Source organism: Tasmannia lanceolata, unplaced genomic scaffold, assembly GCF_043159265.1.
Source record: "Tasmannia lanceolata isolate RefF3 unplaced genomic scaffold, GAP_Taslan_0.1 ptg000020l, whole genome shotgun sequence".
Classification (NCBI taxonomy): Eukaryota; Viridiplantae; Streptophyta; class Magnoliopsida; order Canellales; family Winteraceae; genus Tasmannia; species Tasmannia lanceolata.
This window is the reverse complement of record NW_027518697.1, coordinates 19,360,491-19,368,120: the sequence shown is the minus strand read 5'-3', so window position 1 is coordinate 19,368,120 and position 7,630 is coordinate 19,360,491.

The following is a 7,630-nucleotide window of genomic DNA, read 5'->3' as shown; positions in this document are numbered from 1 at the left end:
ACTTGTAAATATAATTAATGCCCACCGGCATTTATGGAAAAGGAGGAGAGAATTTTTCTAGAAAATTCTCAACTTTTAGTTGAGTAAGAAAGGATCTTAGCATCCTTGACATCTAGAAAACCAGATGTCAAGTGGCATGCTAAGTCTAATTGGCTTAAAAATAAAAAAATCGATGAAAAGAGAGAAAAATAGAGAGAAAAAGCTATGAGATTTGTGTGATCAAATCGTTGTTGTAATTGAAAGATTTTGCAAAGATTTTAGTTAATATTTTTTATGTGGAGAAGGAAAAGTTGGGAGAAAAGCCAAGATAAGAAAGGAAATCTTTAATGTTCTTAATTTTCGTATCTGATTTTCGTGTCCTGTAACTTTCCAGACATAATTGGCCGGAAAGTCCAACATGAAAGTTTTAGAACGTTTTCTCTAGATCCAAATGCAAATAAGATTCGTAAAGTTTGGTTGAGAATTGAGTAGGTTATGTTGATTTTAAAATTTCAGTTTAAAAGAGTGTTTAAAATGGTGATATTCAGTTTTTTTGCCATCTCCGACGAGAATTGTCTGGAGATCTCATGCGAGATTTGCCTACAGGTCTGGATATAAAAGTTGTTAGAAATAATATTTTTAACAACTTTATATTTAATGCATTTTGGCGGAACGTCTAGAAATAAAAGTTGTTAGAAATAATATTTTTAACAACTTTATGTTTATTGTATTTCCTAGTTTTGACTATATAAGAAGTTATATCGAATTAAAGATTTCAGTTTTGCACGAAACTCTCTTTCAAGAATCAGATCAGAAAAGTTACTTTTCTGGCCATCTCGTCAAAGATTTGGCTGGAGGTCTAAACGTAATAGTTGTTGGAAATAACATTTTTAACAACTTTTATGTTTAGTGCATTTTCTAGTTCTGAGCATATAAGAAGTTATATTGAATTAAAAAAGATTTCAGTTTAGCTTGAAACCCTTTTCAAGAATCTGATCTGAAAACTTACTTTTACGGCCATTTCTGGTGAGATTAGGCCAGAAATCTGCACATGAAAGTTGTTGGTAATATTATTTGGAACAACTTTTATGTTTAGTTCTTTCTTTAGTTTTAAGTAGATAAAAAGATACATTGAATTAAAATTTTCAGTTTACCCTCTTTCAAGAATCCGATCAGGAAAGTTAATTTTCCGGCCATCTCCCGTGAGAATTGGCCAGATTTCCTAACTAGGGAATTATTGTTCTATAATGATAAATGCGCCCTTTTTCATTATTAGGGACACCCGGCTATAGTTTATCTATGACTGAAAAGGTGCTGATGTACTTCACATATGAAGGAATGAAGTGACCTGATTGCCACGTGCAATGCAGCTGGTGTCCCAAGTGATGAAAAGGGGAGCATTTATCATTTCCCTTATAACAAATAGCTATTGATTATCTAAACCCACTCATGTAGGGGTGAAAAGTAAAAAGAAGGCAGAGAAAGAGGAAAAGAAAAGCAAAAGTGACTTCGGGTAAGTAATATAGTAGCTTTCTATGTTTCAATAGATGTTGTGTAAATCAAATGATAAAATTGTGCTATGATTGTTTGAATCTGGAATATCATATATATATATATATATATAGGTGTATATGTGTGTGCATATATCTGTGTCTCAATACATATAATGGATACAAAGAAAATACATATATGTATATTTATGGGGATATACATATATGTATAGAGATGAAATTATGAAAAGTAAAATGCCTTCTGAGCATAATATTGAATAGTAATGATTGCTAATAGATATGGGCATGAGTGTCGAGTTGATAGTTCTGTGTAGCTCTGTGAGATCTTGATGATCCAATATTAGCAAATAAGCACTTTGAAGCTTGGTCATATCTTGATGATTTGATTATGGTATTTGGTTTTCGAGCATTTATACTTATATGAGCATATTACATGCCTCTTGGAACCCGCCAATGGATAGTGATACGCTCGAACCCGCCAGTGGGTAATGATATGCTAGCATAGAGATGAAATTCTACTCCTCCTGCTTTAGTGGCCTTGGGTTGAGATTCTCCCCTAGCACTCTTGGGTTGAGATGATACTTAGCATAGCCTGTGGACCTCGATCCGAGGATGATGAGGGAACGAGTCCCTCCATCCTCTCTGGATCTCCACATGTGAAGGAGAGCTCTACCAAGGAACTCTCGAAACAGATGCCACCCTCATAGCATAGCACGGGTGACGATATAAAAGAGATACCTCTCGATTCGAGAACAAGTCCGGATTCGAAACGTACCTAAACAAACTCAGAGTCACCATCCATGGTATACGACCATGGATCCTTAAACAAAATAGGCTCTGTATACCATGGATAACCAGAAATGAATGAGTTCGTGCCTGATTACGAATGGAAAAGGTCTGAAGAGCACCCCCAATTCGTCCGAGTGCAAGCATTTGGTCTCTTATGCCATTTATTATTAACCTCGAAGAGTTTCGGGTGAAAATCATATGAAATAGGAACAATTCTCAGGAGTCGTCTACCTAAGCATACATTTCCTGAGGATAAAGAAATAAGCATACAAAAAATTAAATGAAAGATGTGTCACCTAAGCAAAGCTAGGTTATGAGTAACATGCCTAATGGGTGTCTAAAATCTGGTGGACATACACATGCAAGCTATAGCTAAAGGTATAGTATCAGCACAAGAAAGTAAGAAAACACATCAAAACATAAAACACAAATCAATTCTATACATGACTGAACAAGACAAATCCTAAAACTCTAATCCAGGACTTGACTCGGACCAGAATGGCCATCCACCCTGACTGCGCTACGTATCCTGGCCTCGGAAAGAATCGGAGTCAACGTAGTTCGATGACCTATTCTAAACTACAATGCCTAACCATCTAGAACCTCTATTCTAGACTCGATCCACTAGACTCGACTGATTTTTAAAGCCTTTTGTACAATTGCTTAACTTCATGTGAATTGTAATTTTTTTAGGACTCTCTATATGCCCTAACTAATGCAAGTTGGTTAGCCTTAAGCTAATGCAGGTGGGCCATGTACCATATGTATATCTAGGCTGTGCAACCTAATAAAAACCATGGGCTAACTATATGCTTCCTAGTCTAGCCATCAGTTCGACTAAATGTCTAACCGATCAACTTGAGGCCTCCTAACTCTAGGGACACTCACACGACAGGACACACCATATCAATACAAATAAGACAGACTCCTAACTCTAAAACACCCCCAACGGCTAGGACAAACTCCTAACTCTAGGGGAAGATCTTTTTGAAAAAAGGTTTTGAATAATTTTTGTATTTTTGGAGAACTTGAAATGTTTTATTTTTAAAGGTTTGGCTGGACTTGGGATGTGGATCCCGAGCTGCACTACGTACCTCGTGAAAGAGGGTCAAGCCAACGTAGTTCGGAACGAACTCTCCTACTGCGATCCTAAAGCTCAAAAGCATTTCAAAATGACTTAAGATTTTTTATATTTTTCAACTGTTTTTGAATTTTAAGATATTTCAATGTTTTTGAATTTTAAAATATTCAATTGTTTTGGGTTTCAAATTTCTAATGTTTATTGTGATTTTAAATGGTTTCAATGCTCTTGTGATTTTAAGATTTCAATGGTTTATGGATTTTAAAATTTTAAATGTTTTCACCCTTTTGGTCAAAGGCTAAAGGGAACACATAATGCAACACCCTAGGGTAAAACCCTTAGGGTAAAGGGGAAACCCCAAACCAACAAACTAGTATCTCAAAACAAGATGTAACAATCCACAAACAAGTAAACAAACGTCTCAAGAACAATAAAAATGATCTAAGATCCCAAATAAACAAAGCTCTAACAAGACTGAGTTAGTCTCTAACCAAGATGAATGATAACAACTCTAAAGGATAAACTTCTAACTACTAACACTAAAGAAGGGAGTACAAATGAGTCAGAGACTCGCAAATAACACTACCAAGTCAAAGACTCGTTCTAAAAGAGAAGGCCACTCTAACATGAGGCTAGGTAAGCCTCTTAAAGGGGAAACTCTCTATATGAGACAAGGCTTGTCTCTGAGGCACAAATGACGCAAACAAGGATTCTGATGAGACTGGGCAAGTCTCCTATATACAAAGGAGAGCTCAAAGTATCCCTATCATCGCCCTTGCGATGAATAGGTAAGGGAACTAATAGACCGAATTGGTTTTTAACTAGTAGGGGTACAACCTGGGATATAACTTTTAGGAAAGATTTTAGAAATGAACCGAAAGTAAACTCCCTAAGGGTAGGTTCTAAATAAGGCTTGTCTCGAGAAGAAAATCACCTTAAGGAGACCAAGTGTGTCTCCTAATGGGGCTCCTAATATCTAAGAGGCGTCTAAAAGACTAAGGACGTCTACTATACAAAAGGGGGGAAACGCTACTTGGACTGAGCGAGTCCCCTAAGGATGGGCTTGAGCTAACGCCTTCATCGCCCTTGCAATGAAGGGACCTAATGACTAAGAGATTATAACTATCTAAACACGGCTAAGCTTTAAAATACTTAGACAAAGTGAACTATTAGAATGAAATAAACCGTAGCTTACAATCATATGAGAGCCACTACAACACAAGTCAATAAAAAAACTGAGCTTGAAATTTATAAATGGCATGACATACGAAACAGAACATTTACAACAATTCTTTTCTTTCATGAGTTCACTTTCAGTAACAAAATCACATGTGATTCTAAAATAAAAATAAAAATAAATAAATAAATAAATACACTATTAACAGTATAATCGTACAATCAACTAGAATCTATAAATTTGACGGAAATCACTCACAAATTAGAATTTTAATAGTATTCACCATGACATTCCACATATATGTATAACACCAAACAGATTATGATTATGATTCTCATATGATTAATGCCAACAGCCTACTAGTGGAAAATGATTATCTATTTATGAATCGACTTTATGATCAAAACATAATAACTTCTCAAAACTCAAACAAGTTCAGATACCTATTATGTCATGACAATTAAACTGAACTACTTTAGCTCCTATCATAGGTGATGTTGTCATGTAAAAGCTTGCTAGTTTCAATAGAATCTGACGATATGGGGTAGGAAATCAACATGTATACCATTAAACTCATCTCATTCACCATACTTTTAATTGAGATAAATGTGTGAACTTATATTCGAATAGAATCAGGGCCCATAACATGATGAGAAGGGTCATTTATTCAAACATTTTGCATGGATTAGGAATTTAAACATCTATGAAAACCAATGAACTCACTTCTTTCCGCACAAATTCAGAACTTATGCATTTCAAATAATCTAAAGAAATGAAAGCAACATAGGGCTATGTCATTTAACATGGAGGAAATAATGTAAATATTATTATGCTCCCATTTCTACAACAAACTTTATGGTAAATTGTTTTTAAGAAGAATAACCTTTTGAACTAAACTATTCTGCTAATGCAATATAATAATGAATTTAGACCAAGCAAAGGAGCTCAGTAATGCAAGCCGTAATATCTTCCTTTAAATTTTAGCAGTTAAATTCAAATCATTTCTTAAAAAAAATCATTTCATGGATTATTAGAATTTTTTTTTAAAAAAATGGATACACAACTGGCTGAAGATATACACTTAAATTTTACCAATTAACAAAACACAATGATATACATAACATTACCTCATAATCTCAAATCAACATCATATGTTAAACCAAAATTTGTACACTAAAATAGAGCATTGGACAATATACATGTAGCTAGTACACATAATTGTTATCCATTGACACTAGAGGAAGAGTACTATCACTACAATCTTTTAAAGTTTAAATTATTAAAATGACAAAGCAAATAAGATCGAAGCAGACGATTATGTCATAAGCTAGCAAGTGTATTTCACAACCAAGGGGCTTGCTATCTTAAAGAGTCATAGAACTATGAGTTGCTAATGACAAGCATCATGAATATACGCAAACCATTGATAGTGAAAAATTCAGCCTTTATGCTCGGTTTGGGATTTTTATCATATAACCCCTATCCATAAATGATGCTACACACATCAGCCAAAAAAAAAATTCCATAACTTCAACCACAGTAATAAACAAATTCTGAACTATAAATTATGTTTATGAACTAGGCAAAGATAATAAAAAAAATATGACTTCATTATGACAGTATTAGAACAAGGAGATGACAATCAAAAACCACATTTCTCTTGTCCAGCAATTACCAAAAACATTATTCAGTTTATAAATGAAATTCAGGTTAAACACTTCTACTATAGTGTGAAACACACCTTGCACCAAGTCTTACAAATGACAAGAACTTAGGTATGTATGGTGCCCTGTGTGTAATATGTGTTGTGCGTTCATTATTTCACTAGAGACAATGTATCGAGAATCATTCATGAGATGAAGGTTGAAACTAATCACAACAGGTATATAGTATATATCCAGCAAACACATAAATGCTCTTTTCATTATCCTTAATCAATTCAAATACCGACTTACTCTAACTAATACATTTACAGTACTTCATTCTAACCATAACATGAAATTATCATAGCTCCTTAAATATTATGGGAAGAACTGTACCAAAAATATAAAGCAAATGACACCCAGCCCATTCCCTATTTAAAACTATCACTATGAAAAACAATTACTAGAGCAATGAAAGTACTCTTGTCAACTGTCAAAGAATAAGCTACTGCAAGCATTACCATTTCCATACAATATAACCATTGTAACTACAGAAAGTGAACTCAAAATAACTAGATAAGAAGATGAACCAAAACTGCTGTTATATATGTCATCATATGCTACATTATCACTGCTATATGCACATCTACTAAAAACATTGACATTTCTCCTGAACCATTTGATTCCAATCTTATACTCGAAGAATATATCATGAAGAAAATCATCATATCATCGATCTCAACTTCAAGATCATTACACTATTTACGACTAAGGGTGACTCTAAGAGAAAGTCATAGGCGCCAGCATTTGTGATGATTGCCATCCAAAAAATCCTTAGCATCATTCTACTTTGTCTAAAACATCTATTACATTGCTGATAATATCTTAGAGTAATGCACAATCTCCAAATTCCTAAAATACCTTACTGCTATCTCATACATAAGCTCAATGATAATGAAATCAAATAAAGTATAAGAACAGAAATTCATCAGAACTGGCATAAAACTCATTTATATTATTTCGTACTAATTTTTCTTACATAATCAAATAGCCATAACTCAGATCTAAGACACATACTACTAGTTTATTAACATAAAAGACAATTGAAACATAACGAAATTCAAAATTACAGAGCATAAAGCATATGCAATCCAATTCACAGAAAATTTGAGATTTAAATCATTCGGAAAACAATTTAGAATAAAGGAAAAATTCATGAATAAATTCTTGGTGAGAATACCTTATAAATCAATGCAATTAATATGCTAAATAAACAAAAAAATCAATAACATAACAAGATAATTACTCTAATCTAAAAAAAATCTTACAGATCTAAAACATGAATACTTACCCAATACGATGAACTTGCAAGGATCGTTGTCCAATAAATGACGTAATGAGCCTACCTCTTCTTCTCTATAATTATTCTTTCTTATTCTGATCTTCTGAA